Genomic DNA, 19,381 nt, shown 5'->3' with positions numbered 1-19,381 from the left:
TGGTTAAGAATCCACCTGCCAAAGCAGGGGACATGGGTTTGATCCCTGGTCCAGGAAGATCCCACATGCTGCAAGGCAGCTAAGCTTCTGGACCACGCTCCTGAGCTTGCGTGCCTAGAGCCTGTGCTCCACGATAAGAGAAGTCCCTGCAATGAGAAGCCACACACCACAACCAGGGAGTAGCCAGTGCTCTCCGCAGCTAGAGAAAGCCCACGAAGCAACGAAGAGCCAGCGCAGCCAGGATTAAATAAACAATAAATTTAAAAAAAAAAGGATCCGGTGGTGGCAAAACTAGATAACCACCTCCCCTTAAAGAGCTTGCAGTCTAGAGGGGCGGCAGACCTTAATCAAACCATCACGAATGTCCAGATGACTCTGGGTCCAGCTCTGTGACCAGGAAAGGTACAGAATGCTCTGAGGGTCATGAGAGGTGTGGATGGGACTCTCAGGAAGGACTTCTCTTGGAAGGGATGACTGGCCCGGAATCTGAAGAACAAACAGACGTTGGCCAGAGGAAGAGATGGAACAGGGTTCCAGGCAGAGACTTCCGGATGGGGGAGAAGGGTGGACCGCAGTGAGTGAGAGGGCTTGAGAGAACCCTAGGACAGCCAGCAGCCAGGGACACCCTGGGGCAGGCGTGGGGGAGGCCCCAGGCCAGGGGGAGGGCTGTGGGCCACACCCAGGATTTTGTCTTTATTCTGAGGCCAAAGGAAGTCGTGAGAGTGGGCAGGTCACTGTTGAAGGCTACCATTTCATTTTTAGAAAGCTCCCTCCCTGGTCCAGGAGGCAGATGACGGCAGACTGGGGTGGTGGTGGTGGAGACGCAAACATGGAGATGAGATGGAAAGTCGGGGTGGGGGGTGTAAAGCCCCAGGCATCACGTTTTCTATGTGTTTATAGAATAAATCAATGACTCGGAGGCCTTTTTAATGTGCAGGACTGATGGCTAGCCCAGATAACAATCTGAAACACATGCAAAGTGATAGGTGTGTATAACTTGGAGGTAAAAAAGAACAGAGCTCCCGCTCGAACACTGACGTACCTTGAAAACATTACGCTAAGTGGAGGGGCCAGTCACAAAGACCACACAGTGTATGATCCCACTCTCATGAAATGTTAAGAATAGACAGAAGTCATAGAGACAAAGTAAATTAGTCACTGCAGGGGCTGAAGGAAATGGGAAAATTAGGGGATGCAGCTAAAAGGTGTGGGGCTTACTGATTTTTAATATTGATTTGTCTGGCTGGCTGTGTCAGGTCTTAGCTGCGGCAGGCACATGGGATCTTTAGCTGCGGCGTTTGAACTCCTGGTTTCGGCATGTGGGATCTAGTTCCCCGGCCAGAGACTGACGGGGGCCCCTGCATCGGGGGGACTTCCCTGGTGGCTCAGCTGGTAAAGAATCTGCCTGCAGTGCAGGAGACCTGGGTTCGATCTCTGGGTTGGGAAGATCCCCTGGAGAAGAGAAAGGCTACCCACTTCAGTGTTCTGGCCCAGAGAATTCCATGGACAGTGTAGTCCGTGGGGTCGCAAAGAGTCAGACAGGACTGAACGAGTTTCACTCACTTCACCTGCATTGGGAGCACAGAGTCTTAGCCACTGGACTGCCAGGGAAGACCCAGGGGCTTATATTCGAAGCGATGAAAATGCTCCAGAACTGAATGTGGAGATGATTGAACAGCTCTATGAATGTGCTCAGAGGTTAAAGCGTCTGCCTGGAAAGCGGGAGACCCGGGTTCGATCCCTGGGTCAGGAAGATCCACTGGAGAAGGAAATGGGAACCCACTCCAGTACTCTTGCCTGGAGAATCCCATGAAGGGAGAGGCCTAGTCGGCTGCAGTCCACGGGGTGGCAAAGAGTCGGGCACGACTAAGTGACTTTACTCACTTACTCACATGAATGCGCTAGAAACCATTAAGCTGCTCACTGTTTTATTGTTTATTTATGTGGCTGCATTGGGTCTTAGCTGGGGTGTGTGGGATCTCTGCTGAGGCACGCGGACTCTCTAGCTGTGTCTCGAGGGCTCAGTAGTGGTGGCACGCGGGCTTAGACGCTCCATGCCAAGTGGGGGCCTCAGTTTCCTGACCAGGGCTGGAACCCGTTGTTCCCACACTGCAAGGTGGATTCTTAACCACTGGAGCACCAGGAGAGTCCCAAGTTGTACACTTCAAATGAGTGAATTATATAAAATTACAGTTAATGATCTTTAAATTATATCTCAATAAATCTGTTACGAAAACATACTTATATATACACGTGTATTTAACTTTTTATTTATGTACTTGTTTTGGCTGTGCTGGGTCTTTGCTGCTGCCCCCGTCTTTCTCTGTTGCAGCGAGCGGGGGCTACTCCAGCTGCGGTGCGGTGGGTCTCGCCTCCGTGGCTCCTCCTGTTGCAAAGCATGGACTCTAGGGCGCTCCGGCTTCAACAGATGCAGCGTGAGGGCTCAGGAGTTGTGGTTCCCGGGCTCTGGAGCATGGGCCCAGTAGCTGTGGGATTAGTTGCTCTGTGGCACGTGGGATCTTCCCGGATCCAGGGATCAAACCCTCGTCTCCTTCGTTGGCAGGTGGATTCTTCACCACTGAGCCCCCAGGGGAAGCCCCAAACATACTTATGTTTATGTTTATATATTTTATATCGATGGCTCCCCAGGTGACACAGTGGTGAAGAACCTGCTTGCAATGCAGGAGACCCAGGTTCCAACCCTGGGTTGAGAAGATCCTCTGGAGAAGGAAATGGCAACTCACTCCAGGATGCTTGCTTGAAAAATCCCATGGACAGAGGAAACTGCTGGGCTACAATCCATGGGGTCACCAACAGTCAGACATGACTGAGCACGTGTGCGCGCGTGCACACACACAGGTTTTTATATTTACAGGGGTGAGAAGCGCACAGTCGTAAACACCGCCACCCATGGCCAGAAGAATCCAATGGGCATGACCTCCCAGGTGTCCACACTGGCATTTTTGGACCCAGCATCCTTGGCCCCACTCTTGACCCTGACTTCTGACTCCTTTCAGAGCAAATGAGATAGTACTGTCTGCAGACTTCAAGGGAAGGAAGAGAGAGGGCGTTTGTTTTTTTAGCTACGTCATTGCTATATATTTCACTCTGTGGATCTGGAGTGAAGAACCATCACATGACATCAGCTGCCACTGAACAGCAAGTGACTCAGGGAGGACAGAAACTCCTACTCATCCTCCAGGTCTCTATTTAGATGTCACCTCCTCTAAGAAGCCTTCTGTGATTTCTCAGTGTGAGTCAGAGGCCCTCCAGCCTTCCTATCTGCCTTTTTTTCTTACAGCCACTAAAACTCCTAGGCCAGGGTTGCTTGTTTCCTTACCTAAGTCCCCACTTCGTCACATCCTTCAGGGCAAGCATAGGGGCTGGGTCACTAGCTGTACTCCCCAGTTCTGCAGGCTTCTGCATACAACGAGTCTCTACTGAGTGAAGGAAACAAACACAGCCCTGGATCTGTTCACAAGTGAGACAAAATCCCTTCTTTCCAAAAACGGCTCATGAAATCTTAGATCAGAAAAGATTTTGCAGCTGCCGTGGCCAAAACAGAGATTGGTCTCAGGGAGGTGCTGGGGAGCCAGACCCTTCACAGAGCAGAGAGAACAGGAATCAGCACGTGCAGGTGACATCATACTTCCCCAAAGCAACAATCGCTTTTGAATTGCTCATGCTTTGGGAATCTCCCTTCCCAAACAACTCCAGGTGGTAACAGCCGTGACACTTGACCTAGCTCCTTCAACCTGTGAGGGAGAAGCAATAACCCACCAATGCTGATACCAAGCTGGTTCCCTTTTTTTTTCTTTCATACTTTTCCTATCTATTTCTGGGACTTTGGGTTTAAATGAATGTCTCCTCGTACGTGTGTGTGTGCACGCGTGAGTGTGTGTGCACTCATTGGCTCAGTTGTGTCTGACTCTTGGCAATCCCATGGACTGTAGCCCACCAGGCTCCTCTGTCTATGAAATTTTCCTGGCAAGAATACTGGAGTGGGTTGCCATTTCCTTCTCCAGGGGAGCTTCCTGACCCAGGGATTGAACACACATCACCTGCATTGCAGTCAGATTCTTTACCAATGAGCCACCAGGGAAGCTGTCTTCTTGAGTGGGTCCCCATAAAACCTTGCCTTGGGAAATGAACACATAAGAAACTATTTTGGTTTCTTTAAAGCTGCAAGAGTTCCAGGCTCCCACCATCTGCAACACAGTGTCATTTGACATTATTTTTGTTTTGTTTTCTCCCTGCTTACAAGAACACATTTTATTTTAATTGAAGCATAATTGATGTCATCATTTGGCATTATTAATAGCTAAAAATGTATTTGCAAGTAATTGAAGCACCTTTTACTCACCTCCTCTTTAAAAGGGCAAAGTGACTGCACTGGGGCCTTTGAAACGGTTGTCTGGTTGTCTGGCTTGGCTCTGTTATACCCTCTCCTGGGGCTACTCTTTTCCTCTGTGTACAATTGGGGGGTGTTGTTTGAGTGTTTTGAGGTGGCTTCTGTTTCTCCAAGGCTGCATTCTATTTTCGGAGAAGGCAATGACACCCCACTCCAGTGTTCTTGCCTGGAGAATCCCAGGGATGGGGGAGCCTGGTGGGCTGCCGTCTATGGGGTCGCTGAGGGTCGGGCACGACTGAGCGACTTCACTTTCACTTTTCACTTTCCTGCATTGGTGAAGGAAATGGCAACCCACTCCAGTGTTCTTGCCTGGAGAATCCCAGGGATGGGGGAGCCTGGTGGGCTGCCCTCTGGGGTCGCACAGAGTTGGACACGACTGAAGCGACTTAGAGCAGAGCCTTCTATTTTTGCTTGCTGACTCCTTTCTTAAAAAGGTGAACATCTTAGTTGCACCGTTTAGTCTCCCTTTCCAGGGTGAGGACGGAATTGTACCCGAAGTGTCCACCACCCTAGTGTTTAACCCAAACAGCTGTTAGTGTGAGTGGCTTTCCAGGTGAGCTAGAGCTCCTCTTGTGCCCAGGTTGACAAGCCCTTCAGCCCAGGCTGGTCCTCGCTTCTGGAACAAAGGGCAGTGGCACCAGGTGACGTGAGGGCCTCTGAGGAATGCTTGTTCCTAGAAGTTCTCCTCGGCTTGACGGTAGCTGCTCCCTGAAATTCCCATTCCACTGAGACAAAACATTGACTTCTATTCAGAATGAATTACCATTGAAAGGGCTACCACATGGGACTACAGCGGTCATTTCTCTCTCCCTGCTGACATCTAGGGGGAGAGGGTGCAGTGAATCGTGGGGCAGAGAGACCTATCGCGTCACTGTCACTGAGGTCCTTTCTTAAAGCCGGCAGGTGGTCAGAACAGGGCCTGAGGTTTCCCAGCACCTCAGGGAGGAAGAACAAGCCTGGGCATGGGAGCTGCTGGGAGGGAGTAAAGAAGTAGCCCCCGTGGATTTTGGATCAAAGATTTTGAGGTTTTTTTTTTTTTTTTAGTTGCTTTTGCTTTTTGTTATTGTTTGCTTTTTTTGGCTACAGTGTGTGACCTGTAGGATCTTAGTTCCCTGACCAGGCTTTGGGCCCGCGCCCCCTGCAGTGGAGACGTGAAGTCCTTACCACTGGACCGTCAGGGAAGTCCCAAGACTCTGAGTTTTGAAAGGGACCTCGGGGATCATCTTGTCACACATACCCAGCTGACAGATGAGGAAACCGTAGAGGCGTCTGAGCGCGGGTTGGAAGAGAATTTCCAGACACAGCCTTTCAGAAGGGAGTGAGTTTATAGGAGCAAAGAGCAGGGATAATGTGGGCCCTGCAAGCGCAGCGGGCTGGCCTCCTTACAGACCAGGGCAAGCTGATGCTTTTTGTGAGTTAGTAGCCAATTTTGGGGAGAAGGAAATGGCAACCCACTCCAGTATTCTTGCCTGGAGAATTCCGTGGACAGAGGAGCCTGGTGGGCTGCTGTCTGTGGGGTCGCACACGACTGAAGCGACTTAGCAGCAGCAGCAGCAGCCAATTCTTATAGCCTCAAGACAAAATTCCTACTGGAACGCTGGCATTAGGTGATTGGTTAGGGCGCTATAGGGTGACTACTGGGGTGGAGATTTTTGCCTAATTTGGGTCAGGAAGCCTGCTGGCAATGATCAGAGGGGCTTTTGGCAATGGTTACAAAGGGGCTCATTCAACTTTGGAGGTGACCTTGGTTCTGGGCTCCGCTTGTGTGGTCTCAGTGCAAGGCCTCACACCTGCAGCCTTGGGGGCAGGACTCAACAGAAACCAAGTCCAAAAAAGGACCCGTGACCTGATGGAGGCTAGCAGCAGGCACAGGCCTCTTCAGCCCCTGTCTCCTGATTCCTAGTCTGAGGATGGTTCCACCTTACATACTGTTCACCTTGTTCCACAGTGGATTAGGATTTGCTGGAAAAGGACTGAAGGGAAGAGGGGAAGGGGTGAGGCTCTGAGGGTCTCTACCAGGGGTAGAACCAGGTTTTATGGAGCCTAAAGTTTATACAACTGGGGTTAGCTCCTTTAAAAAAAAAAAAAATTAAAAATACAAAATCAGGCAGAAGGCCTTGGAAGGACCCTGAAGTTTCACTACCATTAGCTTCTTGGTGAACCTGCCACTGGGGGTCCCACCATGGATTCAAACAGGTCCATTCCTCCCACCTCTGTTTTACATGACACAGTGTGACAGTTAACAGCAGCAACAAAAACACCTGTGTGAAAAAGTTTGACAGTCACTGTGCTGTCTCAGCATTGCTCAGGATGAGCCACAGCAGCAGGAACAGTCACCTGCCAGCATTTCATTGTCAACATTTTTGAGAAATTAAATTGAGTGAGTCGCGGGCATATGTTTGCATTGGATATGCATGCTGGGACTCAGGGAAGCACAGCAACCTTTGACTCACAAGATGGAATTTGAGTAACTCTTGATCAGGGGCCCCATAATCAGAGGTCTTGCTTGTTTAGATTTTAAAACTTGTGGATTTAAAAATTACTTTCAAATGAAGTGTACCTTCAAAAACCACTGGTTTTTTTTTTTTTTTTTTTTGGTGTGTTTTATGTATTTATTTGGCTGCGTTGGGTCATAGCTGCAGGAAGCATGACCTCCATTGTGTCGTGTGAGGTCTTTTGTTACGGCACACAGACTCTCTAGTTGTGGCACACGGGCCCCAGAGTACACGGGTAGTTGTGGCACTCAGGCTGAGTTGCTCAGCAGCATGTGGGATCTTGGTTCCCTGACCAGGGACCGAACCCAAGTCCCCTGAATTGCAAGGCGGATTCCTAACCACTGGACCACCAGGGACGTCCCATGGTGGGTGTTTCAAATACTGGCATTTATTTCCACTAGTGGGTGAGTGAAGGTGTGTCAGCTAGAATTCTCGGTGCATTCTCCGCCAAGGTGAGGAGCATCTTGGGACTGTCCTCATCCTAACGAAAAAGAAGGAGATTAGAGCAACGAGCTTTATGCACCTTCACATCCTTGATAATCTAGAGGAAAGAGCTGTCCCAAGAACAGTGTGGATCTTCTGGCTTAGTTCCATCCCTAGTCTGCAGACTGCTCTTGGATTCTAAAAGTGCTGTAAGATATCAGGGTCCACTCTGGACCTTACTGAGAGCTTACTGGACGCTAAGAGGGCGATAAGAAAAAGGCGGAAAAGGCATTGCCTCTGTGATGAGGGTTCTCCTCTCTCTCCCGCAGACCCAGGGACAGGTCTCCTTTGCTTGGAAGCTCCCGGGGACTGCAGATAGCAATGGCTGTTGGAAGACGCTGGGTCTCGGTGAGAGTGAAAGAGAAGTGAAAGTGTCAGACGTCCAGTCATGTCCGACTCTGCGACCCCATGGACTGTAGCCCGCCAGGCTCCTCTGTCCATGGGATTCTCCAGGGAAGAAAACGGCAGTGGGTTGCCATTCCCTTCTCCAGGGGATCTTCCCAACCCATGGATCAAACCCAGGTCTCCTGCACTGCAGGCAGATTCCTTACTGTCTGAGCCTCCAGGGAAGCCTGTATAGAGGCAGGAGCCACAGGAAGAGGGACTTGTTCCCAGGGCATAACCAGCTGTGTCAGTGTGTCCTTACAAGCTGATCTCCAGGGGCTGCATAACTCATTTGAGGAATGTATGAAACTCTGTACTGGCAGGCGAGGGTCGGCCCTGGAAACATAGGAGAGGGGATTTTTCTGTCATTTCAGATTCAAATTCTACAGTCCTGGTCAAATTTTGTTCCAAAGGGAAATAGGTAACATAGCAAAGCAAACAAACACATAAACAAGAAAACAAAGGGACAAAACTCCCAAAACACACTCTCCACGATTTGTCTCATTCTAATTGCACTCCCTGGGTGGCTCAGGAGTAAAGAATCTGCCTGCAGTGTAGGAGATGCAGGTTTGATCCCTGGCTCAGGAAGACACCCTGGAGGAAGAAATGGCAACCCACTCCAGGATTCTTGCCTGGAAAATCCCATGGACGGAGGAGCCTGGCTGACTATCATCCATGAAGTTACAAAAGAGTCAGACACGACTTAGTGACTGAAAAACAAGACAAATCCACCTTCCTGGGTGCAATAAAGCCAATCTACTGACACCCGATTACGGTGAAGGCAAGTGCAGCATTTACCGCGGGGCTCCAGGCAAGGAGTCCAGGGCAGCTGGTCCCGAAAACAGCTCAACTCCATGATGAATTTCAGGAAAGCATTTTTAAAGGCCCGGTGAAAAGGGTTGCGGCGTGTGTGACCAGCTCACGCACAGTTCTCTGATTGGCTGACAGTGGGGTAACGGTGGAGTCACAGGGTTTAACATCATCAGTCCTTAGGCTTCGGTAGGCCTGGGGGTACCAGTTCACGGTCATTAAGTAGTTAACAGCCTTCCATCTGGTGGAGGTTTTAGCCTCTATATAACATCTCAGGAAATGTACATCCAATACTGTTATCTAGGTGCTTCAGGGAGACACTAAAACAGAGAGTGTGGGGGAGGGCTCTGTCCTGGCAAGGACCCGTAGGGTCCTACTTGCTTACAGGATGAATCGGAGGTATCACGGAACAAAGACATGTTGAACATACAGCAAAGACACCCTGCCAACTCTCTGTACAGTAGGAAGAAGATGTGTTTTGTATTGCTCCCATTTGTGGTGTCTTTGAATAAAGGTATGTAATATGTTTCAACGCTTTGTATACCTACCTTTTAAGAAGAGGGGAAGGATGGATTAACTAACTTTATTGTGGTAAACATTTCACAATATATATGTGCATCAAATCATGAAATTGTACACCCAAAGCTTATACAACATTATGTGTGTAACGAGCTTATGTTTTTGTTTTTGTTTCCACATATAAGAGAAATCATTTGGGGAATTCCCTGGTGGTCCAGGAGTTGGGACTGGGCACATTCACTGCTGGAGCCTGGGTTTGGTCAGAGGACTGAGACTACGCAAGCTGTGTGGCATGGCCAAAAGAAAAAAAGAGAGAGCAATTTTGTATTTGTCTTTTTCTGTCTAGCTTATTTCACGTAGCACAATGGTCCATCCATGAAGTCTTGCAAATAGCAAGATTTTGTTTTCTATGGTGGAAATATACATTGCTATGTATATAAATATCTACCTCAGAATTTCTTTATCCACTCATCCATCAGTGGGCCCAGATTGCTTCCACGTCTCAGCTATTGTAAATAATGCTGCAGTGAACGCAGAGGTGCACATATCCTTTCAAATTAGTGTTTCTGCTTTCTTTGGATAAATACTCAGAAGCTGGGTCATGGGATAGTTCTACTTTCTATTTTTGAGGAACCTCCACAGTGGTTTCCATAGTGGTTGCACCAATATACATTCCCACCAAAAATGTGCGAGTTTTCCCAGTTCTCCACATTCTACCCAGAATTTGTTATTTCTTGTCTTTCTGATCACAGTCGTTCTGGCGGATGTGAAGTGATATCTCATTGTGGTTTTGACTGGAATTTTCCTGATGATTAATAATATTGAACATCTTTTTTCTATACCTGTTGACCACCTGTATGTCTTCTTTAGAAAAATGTCTATTCAGATCTTCTGCCAATTAAAAAAATCAGATAGTTTTGCTACTGAATTGTGTAAGTTCTTTACGTATTTTGGATATTGGTCCCTTATCAGATATATGATTTGCAATTATCTTCTCCTATCCAGGGGGTTAGCTTTTCATTTTGTTGATGTTTTCCTTTGCTGTGAAGATTCTTTTTAGTTTGACGTTGTCCCCCCGACTTATTTTTGCTTTTGTTTCTTCCGTTTTTGTTGTCAGATTTGAAAAGTCATCACCGAGGCCTGTGTTAAGCAGTCTACTGCCTATGTTTTTGTCTAGAAGTTTTACGGTTTCAGGTCTTACATTTGAGTCTTTAATCCATTTTGAGTTAATTTTTGTGTATGGTGTAAGATACTGTTCCAGTTTCATTCTCTTGCATGTGGCTGTCCAATTTTTCCAGTACCATTTGCAGAAGAGACTGTCCTTTCTCTTATTGTATACTCTTGGCTCCTTTGTGGTAAGTTAATTGACCAAATATGCGTGGGCTTATTTCTGGGCTCTCTATTCTGTTTTGCTGTCCTGCGTGTCTGTGTTTATGTCAGTATCACATTGTTTTAATTACTATAGCTTTGGTAATACAGTTGGAAATCGAGGAACACACATAGATGTTATTTAGAGGGACACACTCTTTCTTACTTTGCCTTTTCATGTGACTACACCTTGGAGATGTTCCTAACAGCCCAGCAAGATCTCCTTGATTATTACACATTGTATGGATGTAACCTCTGTTAATGGAGATTGAGGTTACCCCCTGTCTTTTGCAGTGAAAAGCTTCTGCCATGAATATCTATGCATATTTACCTTTGTGTAAATGCTCAAATAAAACTCTAAGATAAATTCCTAGATATGAGTTCTTATGGTACAAGGTATGTTTAAAATGTTGATATGTGTTTCTGAAGTCCCTTGCAAAGAAATTGTATAATCTGCACCCCACCAACTATGTATGAAAGCCCATTTCCTTATAAAACTGCCAATGCAGTGCAATACCAGGCTATTTTTTTATCTTTGCCAGTGTGATAAGTGAACATTTTTTTCTCACTATCTGAAGTTGTTGTTTTTTTTTTACATTTAATCTGCTTTTCTTTAATTTGGAGGAATAATAATCACTCATGTTGGCTGCCAGTTTAGGAAAATAAAAAGGCACTACTCATACAAAGCATAGGCTGCTATGACTTAATGGAAAACTTGAATACCATTCTTCTTATTGTTCCAATAACAGCATCAAAGACTTACTCATGTTCTGTTACTAACAGAACAAATCTTCTCTTGTACAGGAGGCACACTGTTTCTGGAATGAAGTAAAGGGCAAATCACAACCCACTGAATAATAGGAGCCAGAGAAACATTAGATGTTTAGAAGTCCTTAAAATAGTTGGTGTGTTGTGACCGATCAGATACTTCTGCAAGTTGATCTGATAAAGGCATAACTATTCAAAGATAGCAAATGCTTAGACGAGAAGCCGCAGAAGAACATACTATACAACTGTTTGAGAATAGAACTCTGCAGACCATTCATTCATTCTACAAGAAGGAACAGACACTTGGGATACCAGTGGAATATTCTGGATCAAGAGACACCAAAAGAATAAGATCCAGTATGGGGGTCTTGGGCTCACAGTGCAACAGGGGATGAGGAAGACGACCAAATAAAATATAACGGGTGGAGCTTTCTCTAAGCTCTAGGTGTAAAGTGCTTTGGCTACTCTGGGGGAGACTAGGGCATGGCTTTCCCAGAGGAAGTCGCTTTGGAATTGGAGACCCAGCAGATGAGGGCATCTCAAGCAGAGGAAACATGTGCTATTCAGAATTCAGTGAATCAGAAGCAGCTTGCAACGGGTGGAGCTTAGGTCTCTGAGGACGGGGCACGAAGGTGGAAAGGGAACTGTGTTTTCATGTCGCAATGGTCAATGATGAAAACTACATTCAAACTTCTTACAATTACACAAAAACATGGCTATGCATACTAACAATGACGCTAAGGTAGTTTCAAAAATTATCAATTAAATGTCTACATTAACTATATTAAGTTTAATTAGTGTTCTATCATTAATATACCATATTAAATATTGATATATCATCTAATGACTCTATTTCCACAGAGATAATAGGTTAGTGGTGAGTGTGGATCAGAACCCAGGTCTGCTGACTTCATAGCCCAGGCTTTTCTGACCATTATAAAGGAGTAAATCTGCATCTGGGTTTATAGATCAGTCCCTTGAGAATGTATTAAACATGGATTGCTGTTTGGGTACATTGACCAAGGCAAGTTTCTGGTCCCACAACACTCAGGACCTGATACTGAGCTGAGAAAGCTCTTCAAAGGTCCTTGACCCTATGAGGTCTCACCAGGGCTGCTGGCTGGCCACTGATCTCTACTCCTTTTTTTCTTTTTTTTCTTTAAGGTAAAAAGTCATTTATTTTATTACTTACTTGACACATAGCTGATTTACAATATACTATTAGTTTCAGGTGTGTGGCATAGAGATTCAGTATTTTTGCAGATTATATTCCATTATAAGCTATTGTAAAATAATGGGTACCATTCCTCGTGCTATACAGTAAATCCTTGTTGCTTATCTATTTTACATTAAGTATTTTTTAATCTGTTAATACTGTACCCTTAATTTTCCCCTGACATCTCTATTTCTGAACTTTAACTTCAACATTTGCAACCTGATAGCATCACAAAATAATCTGTCAGAGGGAACAGCTAACATATTTCCACTTTTTCCCTGGAGGCTCAGTGGGAAGAATCTGCCTGCCAGTGTAAGCGATGCAGGTTCAATCCCTGGGTTGGAAAGACCCCTGGGAGAAGGCAACTCACTCCATTATTCTTGCTGAGAAAAATCTCATAGACAGAGGAGCCTGGCGGGCTACAGTCCCTGTGGTTACAAAGTCTGATACTAAACAACAGCAATAAGAGATTACTAAAGTCTCCTCCCTGAAGAAAGCATGTAGCCTAGTCCCATACATTTACAAACTCATGAATATGAAAAAAAAAAAAAAAGACCAGTGAATTTTTATAATAGACCCAGGAATAATACCTGCCGTACAACCTCTTGCATGTTAAGCAGGAGTAGTAACAAATTAACTGAGATATATTGTTAACTGACACTTAACATTGCTTTTGCAAACCCAATAAAAAATGTTGGTCAGAAAAAAAAAAAGTCACTTCGTAGTAAAAGAAGTGGAAAGCATACAAGTCCCAAGGCATCTGGAAAATTAGTTGTGCAGGAACAGCAGAATATATCATCTGTAGCTGTTGTTTAAAGCAGACTATTTGAAGCTTCTAATTTCACTTATTGCAAAGACAGGCTCCCCATAAAAGGTACCTTCTTTTCATGTTTAAAATTCTGGGGCCAGTCTAGACTGACTGTGAACAATGCTCCTTCCAAGGAATTCATCTTAACCGCCAAGCACGGGTTACAATAGCACCTAGCGTGGCCTGAAATGCCACCTTTCCATTGGCATGAAATGCTTTAGCTTAAATGACCCCAGAGCTTAGCAAAGAACTGAATGCAGGCAGTATCACCTCTCTTTAAGCATATCTTTTATCCTTTAGCTCTTATAGAAAAAAATTCTAGGAAATGAACTTTTAGTAAAATTGAGTATGAACTTTTGGCAACCTCCCCAGCCTTCCTAGCTGCATCGTGGAAATGCACAGGAATGTTGCCAAGAAAAGGGAAAAGAAAGTGTGGAGAAACAAGAGGGGATTTTGAACTACAAAAGATGAAAAGCGTTGTCATCCTCTTTCAGAAATGATTGTTTATTAACTTCCCCCGGCAGCTCACAGGTAAAGGTGTTGATTACTGATTGGGAGCTGCTTCTAAACAAAACTGGAACACCTATTCAGTCCCATCTTGGGATGCTGAGCAAGTGTGGGCTGAAGCCAGTGGGATCAGGGCCCCCATCCTGGACAAAGAAGCCATCACTCAAAGGACTCACGGAAGGCACATTTCAACATCAACTTCTGCTGGATCCATGAGACACTTTTGATCATTGCCCTGACAAGGCACCCTGAAATTTGGCACAGTTCTTTCAGAGAGGTCAAGAGAAGGAGCTTACAGGTGAATGACCGCCTTTATCAGGAACATCAACAGACATGCGCTGAGTCTCATTCCTCACAACCAGGAAGATGCAGAAGACTTATACAGGGGAAATGCAATAGGACAAGGTTTGGCCGTGTCCCTTCTGGTGGGTTCCAGGTGAGATGAGAGTTTTCCAAGAATTTCTCTCAATTAGGATGAAACTCCTTTACCTCCCGGCAAGCCAAATGTAGGTTTTCATGAAGTCTACCCCGACCACATTATTTAAAATTGCATCTCATTCTCCTACTTCTAAATCTTAACCTTGTTCTTTTTTTCCCCTAAGTGATGCTTTTTTTTTTAATTGAAGTATAGTTGATTTACAGTACTATATTAGTTTCACGTGTACAACATAGTGATTCAAAATTTTTATAGATTAAACTTCACTTAAAGTTATTACAAAATGTTTGACTACATCCCTTGTGCTGTGCAATATATCCTTGTAGTTTATTTTATACGGACTAGTTTGTGCCTCTTAATCACCTTCTCTTCGCTTGCCCATCCCTCTTCCTTCTCCACCAGTTTGTTTTTATATCTGTGAATCTGTTTCTGTTTTGTTGTATCCATTCCTTTTTTTTTTTTTTTTGGGATTCTACATGTAAGTGATAATGTACTTTTTGTCTTTGTCTGACATTTCCTTTTAGCATAAGACCCTCTAGGTCTATCCATGTTGTTGCAAATAGTAGGATTTCATGCTTTTTCAATTGCTGAGTTGTATTCCATTGTGTATATATATATATGTATACATATATACATATACATATATATATATACCGCTTTTTCTTTAGTAATCTGTTGATGGACACTTAGGGTGCTTCCATGTCTTGGCTATTATAAATAATGCTGCTTTGAACATTGGGGTGCATGTATTTTTTTTAAAAATTAGTGTTGTTTTTCAGATAAATACCCAGGACTGTAATTGCTGGATCATATGGTGACTCAGATGATAAGGACTCTACCTGCAAGGCAGGAGATCCAGGTTCAATCTCTGGTTTGGGAAAATCCCCTGGAGAAGGGAATGGCAACCCACTCTAGTAGTCTTGCCTGGAGAATCCATGGACAGAGGAGCCTTGCGGGCTGCAGTCCACGGGGTCGCAAAGAGTCGGACACGACTGAGCAGTACTAACATAGTAATTCTATTTTTAGTTTTTTTCAGGACTCTCCATACTGTTTTCCATAGGAGCTATCCCACTTTATATTTGCACCAGTATATACAGGGGTTCCCTTTTCTCCACATCCTTGCCAACATTTCTTACCTGCTGTCTTGTGTTGATAGCCATTCCGACAGGTGTGAGGTGACGCTTCATTGTGGTTTTAATTTTCATCTCCCTGATGATTAGCAATGTTGCAGATCTTTTCATGTGCCTGTTGGCCATCTATATGTCTTCTTTGGAAAAATGTCTCTTCAGGTATTCGTCCATTTTTAATCAGGTTGTTTGTTTTATTGATATTGAGTTATATGAGCTCTTTATATATTAACCCCTTTTGGTCACATCATATGCAAACATTTTCTCCCATTCAGTACACTGTCTTCATCTTGTCAATGGCTTCCTTTGCTGGGCAAAAGCTTTTACATTTAATTAGGTTCCATTTGTTTATTTTTGCTTTTGTTTCCTGCCTTAGACCAAATCAAGACCTTCACAAATATATTGGAGTGGGTAACTTTTCCCTTCTCCAGGGGATCTTCCCAACCCAGGGATCGAACCCGGGTCTCCCGCATTGCAGGCAGATTCTTTACCAGCTGAGCCACAAGGAAGCCATTCCCTGGTGGCTCAGAGGTTAAAGTGTCTGCTTGGAATGAGGGAGACCCGAGTTCGATCCCTGGGTCGGGAAGATCCCCTGGAGAAGGAAAGGGCAACCCACTCCAGTACTCTTGCCTGGAGAATCCCATGGAGGGAGAGGCCTGGTAGGCTGCTAGTCCATGGGGTCGCAAAGAGTTGGACACGACTGAGCAACTTCACTCACTTAGACCAAATAATATGTTGCCACAATTTATGTCAAAGAGTGTTCTGTTAATGTTTTTCCCAAGGAGTTTTAAGTGTCTGATTTCTGTTTATTATTTAATTTTTTAGTATACAAATCTTAAGTGTACAGGTCAATAAACTTCTCTCTCGCTCTCTCTATATATGTATACACACATACACACACACCGTTAACAGTATAACTACCACCTGGTCAAGATATAGAACTTTCACAGCACCCTAGAAGGCGTCCTCAGTGGCCCCCCTCCCAGCCACTCCTGCTCTATTTTTTTCAAAGCATTTGTCCCCTTTTATGGTACAATTTGCCTGATTGGTTCATTGATGTACCCAAGCCACTAAAACCATGCCTAGCACATAGTGGGCACTCAGTAAACACTTGTTCAGTGAATAAATCTTTGAAACAACACCCATCATGTTGCATTGTCCACACTTTCCCATCCCCACCTCCTACCCCCTCCCTGGGGCCTATAGGAGAAGCAACCTGGCTTGAAATCTTCAGGGTCTACTTGTTGTTTAGACACTGTTATGTTCAACTCTCAGAGAAGCAATGGCACCCCACTCCAGTACTCTCGCCTGGAAAATCCCATGGATGGAGGAGCCTGGTAGGCTGCAGTCCATGGGGTCGCTATGAGTCGGACATGACTTCACTTTCACTTTCACTTTCCACTTTCACGCATTGGAGAAGGAAATGGCAGCCCACTCCAGCGTTCTTGCCTGGAAAATCCCATGGATGGGGGAGCCTGGTGGGCTGCCATCTATGGGGTCGCACAGAGTCAGACACGACTGAAGCAACTTAACCGCAGCAGCGTTCAACTCTTTTTTCGACCCTGTGGACCCCTCAGGGAACTGGGCAGAGATACTGTGAGGACACTTGCCGTCCATAGGTCACCTGCCGTGTGTGTGCATGCGTGTCCAGTCATGTCTGACTCTTTGTGACCCAAGGGAGTGGAACCCACCAGGCTCCTCTGTCCGTGGGATTCTCCAGGCAAGAATACTGGTATGGGTTGCCATTTCCTTCTCTAGGGGATCTTTCTGACCCAGGGATCACACTTGCATCATCTGCACTGCGGGTGGACGCTTTACTGCTGAACCACCTGGGAAGTCCTGACACAGGGAAGTTAAATGCAACTATGGGGATGGTGTTTATCAGATCTGGGTGTGGGACTGGAGCGATGTGTCTTAGTATAGTTCCTCTCTTATACAATGTTCTCCTGGACAGATTGAGCTCTTGCTGGGATGTCTGCAAGGAGGGAGGGATCCCTCTGTTAGTCTGGAGTCATCTCTTGATTCCTGCGTTCACTGGTGTTTGCCTTTCTCAGCAGCCTCTCTCTCCTCCAACTCTCTTGTTCTTACTAATACTATCACCCGGTCTGGAGAACTTGGCTCATCTTCCGTGCTGCAGGTTCCGGCCGCTCTGCACCCTGGCTGTTTCTCCTCCCTCCTGTCCTGGGAGGCTCCTCCTCCTTTCCACCCCCACTGGCAGCTCCTTCAGGCCGGCTTTATGATACGAGGTACCAAGTGGCACCCTAATTCTCAGTCTTATTTTTCCAAACTATCCCCGTTACTTCCCATAAAACACACTCTGATCGTGTCATTGCGGTGGCCATAAACTTTCAATCACTTGCAGGTGCTGCCAAAAGCAAGCCCCCAACTCTTTGTTGCCATTCAGCCCCTAAGTTGTGTCCAACTCTTTGTGACCCCACGAACTAGGCTTTCCTGTCCTTCACCATCTCCCGGAGTTTGCTAAAACTCATGTGCATTGAGTCAATGAGGCCAGCCAACCATTCCATCCTCTGCAGTCCCCTTCTCCTCCTGCCTTCAATCTTTCCCAGAATCAGGGTCTTTTCCAGTCAGTCAGTTCTTTGCATTAGGTGGCCAAAGTATTGGAGCTTCAGCTTCAGCATCTGTCCTTCCAATGAATATTCTGGGTTGATTTCCTTTAGGATGGACTGGTTTGATCTCCTTGCTGTTTGCAAGGAACTCTCAAGAGTCTTCTCCAGCACCATAGTTCAAAGGCATCAATTCTTCGGTGTTCAGCCTTTTTTGACGGCTCAACTCTCACATCTGTACATGACTACTGGAAAAACCATAGCTTTGACTATATGGACAGTTGTCAGAAAAGTGATGTTTCTGCTTTTTAATATGCTATCTAGGATTGTCACAGTTTCTCTTCCAAGGAGCAGGCGTCTTTTAATTTCATGGCTGCAGGCACCATCTGCAGTGATTTTGGAGCCCAAGAAAATAAAGTTTGTCACTGTTTCCATTGTTCCGCCATGAAGTGATGGGACCGGATGCCATGATCTTAGTTTTTTGAATGTTGAGTTTTAAGCCAGCTTTTTTTCCCCATTGTCCTTTTACCTTCATCAAGCAGCTCTTTAGTTCCTCTTTGCTTTCTGCCATTAGAGTGGTATTATCTGCATAACTGAGGTTATGGATATTTTTCCTGGCAATCTTGATTCCAGCTTGTGATTCGTCCAGCCCAGTATTTCGCATGATGTACCCAATTCTTTAGCCTGCGTTCAAGCGTGGCCTGCGTCCAGGCTCCAACCCCCTCCCTAGTGTTGTTCTACCACTGCACTGCCAGTCTGGTCTATCCCATTGTCACTAACAGTCACTGTGTTTTCTGGCTTCTGGACCTTTGCTCTATTGCTGGGGTCAGAAAATCAGCACTGAAAAGAGATCATTTGAGATCATCTGTTGCAGACTCATTCTAGGGATGAGAGATTAGATGACTGACCAGCACCACTGAGTCAAAGATCAAATGTAGTTAATGAAAAAGAAGCAAAAGGCAGTCTAGTGTTTAACAAGATCAGTAGAGTCTTTCATCTGCTGAAGATCAAGTTGGTGGCCCACTTTTGGAACACCCTCCCCATGCAGCCCTGATTCCTGAATGTGTGGATCTTTGAGTCCCCACTCAAGCCTGCCACTTCAATGATATCGTCCTTAAGCTCCCGGTTGGGAGTCTGAACTCCTGGCCTCTCTGATCTGCAGATAGCTAGTTACTGGTGTCTGAGTCCTATCTCCTCTACTAGACTTTCAGCAGACTCTTTGATTCAGCTTTGGATTTCCTCCCTGCTTATCCCAGAGACTTGCCATAGCAGGTGAGCGGTAACATCCTGCCGAACCGAGTTTCTGATGTAAGGGAGGGGTGATTCAAGCGCCCAGACACCAGCCAGCAATCATGCACGTGAGTCCAAAAGTTCCAGTTGACACCAAACCATTTGCACGCTGCACTCCGGTCGTTCTGACTCCAAACCAGTCAAGTCTTTTGGCGCCCTCTCTTCCCCCACCCTCCGCGCGGCGAGCCGCGACGC

The sequence above is a fragment of the Capra hircus genome, chromosome 24 (assembly GCF_001704415.2).
Source record: "Capra hircus breed San Clemente chromosome 24, ASM170441v1, whole genome shotgun sequence".
Lineage (NCBI taxonomy): Eukaryota > Metazoa > Chordata > Mammalia > Artiodactyla > Bovidae > Capra > Capra hircus.
Note: the sequence above shows the minus strand (reverse complement) of the source record.